This window comes from Carlito syrichta, unplaced genomic scaffold, assembly GCF_000164805.1.
Source record: "Carlito syrichta isolate Samal-C Ts95f unplaced genomic scaffold, Tarsius_syrichta-2.0.1 Scaffold314048, whole genome shotgun sequence".
In the NCBI taxonomy this organism is placed as follows: Eukaryota; Metazoa; Chordata; class Mammalia; order Primates; family Tarsiidae; genus Carlito; species Carlito syrichta.
The window spans coordinates 373026-376428 of NW_007258144.1; positions in this window are offsets into that span (position 1 = coordinate 373026).

Sequence of the window (3403 nt, forward strand, 5' to 3'; positions counted from 1 at the left end):
TTTTTTTTTTTTTGAGTTAGAGTCTCACTCTGTTGCCCAGACTGGAGGGCAGTGGCCGCTCCCGGCCACCGCGGCCTCAACCTGCTGGGCTCTGGCAATCCTTCCGCCTCAGTCTTCCAAGTAGCTGGAATCACAAGCACGCGCCTCCACACCCAGCTGATTTTTCGATTTATTGTAGAGACGAGGTCTTGCCAAGTTGCCAGGTCTCGTCTCGAGCCTTTGAGCTCAGGCAATCCTATTGCCTCGGCCTCCCAAAGTGCTGGGATTACAGGTTTGAGCCACTGTGTCCAGCTTCTGCAAAACATTTTTTTTTTTTTTTGAGTTGGAGTCTCACTCTGTCACCCAGACTGGAGTGCAGTGGCACACTGCTGGCCACTGCAGCCTCGACCTGCTGGGCTCCCGCGATCCTTCCGCCTCATCTTCCAAGTAGCTGGAACTACAGGCACGCGCTACCACGCCTGGCTAATTTTTGATTTATTGTAGAGATGAGGTCTCCCCAAGTTGCCCAGGTGGGTCTCAAATCCTTAGGCTCGGGCAATCCACTCGCCTCGGCCTCCAAAGTGCTGGAATTACAGGCTGAGCCACCTAGCCCAGTCCAATAAGATTTTCTCACCTGAGGATTTCAAATTGGATTTGAGACTAATCCAGTCAATCTGTGTTAGTCTCCGATATAGATGATATATATGAACTGGCCAGAGTAAGTTAACTGCTTAACAAAGAATCCCCAAATCTTAGTGGCTTCAGTTTTATCCTTCATCCATGTTTACTTCAATGTAGGTCAATGGAGAATGCAAATGGGGGGAAAATTCTATGCTCCACAAATTCTTTTTTTTTTTTTTTTTGAGTCAGAGTCTTACTCTGTCACCCAGGCTGGAGTGCAGTGGCACCCTCACAGCCACCCCAGCATCACCTGCTGGGCTCCCACAATCCTTCAGCCTCAGTCTTCCAAGTAGCCAGAACTATAGGTGCATGCTACCACACCTGGCGAATTTTTGGATATATTGTAGAGATGAGGACTTGCCAAGTTGCCCAGGCTGGTCTCAAACCCCTGAGCCCAGTAATCCTCTTGCCTCGACCTCCCAAAGTGCTGGAATTATAGGCTTGAGCCACGGCGCCCGGCCCTCCACAAATTCTATGAATTACCCAGGGTGCTCCTTCCATTTAGTGGCTTAACTGTTTTCTAAGACCTTAGTCAAAAAAAAGACAGAGAGGCTGCAAGGGTGCACAGGAAGTTTTTGTAATGGGTCAGGTCTGGAAATAGTATACATCAATTCTTCCCACATTCCACTGGCCACAGTTCATCATGTGACCCTACCTAATTGCAAGAAATGCTGGGAAATGTAGTTCAGTTGACCAGAAAGAAGAGAAAATGGGTGGGTGACCATCTAGCCACTCTCTGTCACAACATATAAATGTTGAACTGTGGGATAACCATCTTCTGTCTACTGTGTGCATAGAAAAGCTAAGAAAGCTGATTTGCAGAGTGACAAAAATTAAACAGATGTCCATAGGGAAGCAGTGGGAGTTGGAGGGGTTGAGAAACAGAGAGAGAGAATTGTATGGTTTTTCCTGGCTTTCCACTCTGTGGCATTAGTTATTTTGTTTCATATATATATATGGGGCGATTTTTTTTTTTTGAGTTGGAGTCTTGCTCTGTTGACCAGGCTGGAGTGCAGTGGCATGCTCACGGCCACCACAGCCTCAACCTGCTGGGCTCAGGCGATCCTTCTGCCTCAGCCTTCCAAGTAACTAGAACTGTAGGCGTGAATTACCATACCCAGCTAATTTTTTAATTTTATTGTAGAGACGAGGCCTCACCAAGTTCCCCAGGCTGGTATCGAACTTCTGGGCTCAGGCAATCCTCTCTCCTCGGCCCCCCAAATTGCTGAGATTACAGGCTTGAGCCACCATGCTTGGCCGAGGTGATTTTAATGTTATGATTCGTAACCTCATGATCCTTAACCGTAACCTACTTCTGTTACTTCTGGTTAAGATTTTCCTGATTCCTTAATCCCCACTTTTTTTGGCTTCATTTTTGTCTGCCTGTTTGATAATACTTTAGTTTGGCTGTCAAGTATCAGGCACTCATTCCAGTTAGCTCAAGGATAACAAATGTTAAGAAAAATACATAAGATAATGGAAGCTTTCAGAAATCCAAGAACAGAAACCATAATGAGCTGGCTTCAGAGAAGCTAGTGCCAAAAGCTAGTTCTTAATTTGAGGTGGCTGTATATACCTCACCAATTATAAATTCATATGTTGCCATTGTATTTCATCATTACAGTTCAGCCATATTTCTTTCTGTCCTGCTATTAACTGGTAACTTCTCTCTTTGCTTTCTTTTTTTTTTTGAGTTGAAGTCTCACTGTTGCCCAGACTGGAGTGCAGTGGCCGCTCCCCTTCCCCACAGCCTCCACCTGCTGGGCTCCGGCGATCCTTCCACCTCAGCCTTCCAAGTAGCTGGAATTACAGGCGCATGCTACCATGCCCGGCTAATTTTTTTGATTTATTGTAGAGATGAGGTCTGGCCAAGTTGCCCATGTGGGTCTTGAACCCATGGGCTCAGGCAATCCATTCACCTCAGCCTCCCAAAGTGCGGGATTACAGGCTAAGCCACTGAGCCCGGCTTCTCTTTGCTTTCATGTCACTTCTCTGAGAGATGAACTCTGGTTGGCCCAGTGTATCTTTTCATACCTGGCTACAGGTCATGGGAATCTAGTCAATCTATGGATTGGGTGTCCTTAGCCCAGGTGGCCACCTCTGGTCCAATCATCCATGAGGTCAGAGAGTTAGATCACATGATATGAAACATGGCTACTGGGTCTACTTCTTCAACAGGGGCCAGGAGTTAGAGAAGTTTGCACTAGATGACATTGGGACAGGAGGCCTGGTGATTATTCTTTTTTTTTTTTTTTTTTTGAGTTGGAGTCTCATTCTGTCACCCAGGTTGGAGGGCAGTGGCACACTCCCGGCCACCACAGCCTAGACCTGCTGGGCTCTGGTGATCCTTCTGCCTCAGCTTTCCAAGTAGCCGGAACTACAGGTATGCACTACCATGCCCAGCTAATTTTTGATTTATTGTAGAGACGAGGTCTCGCCAAGTTGCCTGGGTGGGTCTCGAACCCACGGTCTCAGGCAATTCACTAGCCTCGGCCTCCCAAAGTGCTGAGATTACAGACTGAGCTACCGAGCCTGGCCTTGATGATTATTCTTTTTGGGTGATTGATATTTTAAGGAAAAGTGGATCACTTCTTTTGCAATCAACTTCCATCTTTAATCTTAGCAATTCTGCCAGGATATGATTTCCTGTATTTCATCTCTAACTCTATGTTCTGTGATCAAGGGTCAGACAAGCCCATCCCAACCCAGTCCACTCCTCGCTCAACCACCTCCCTACGAGAGG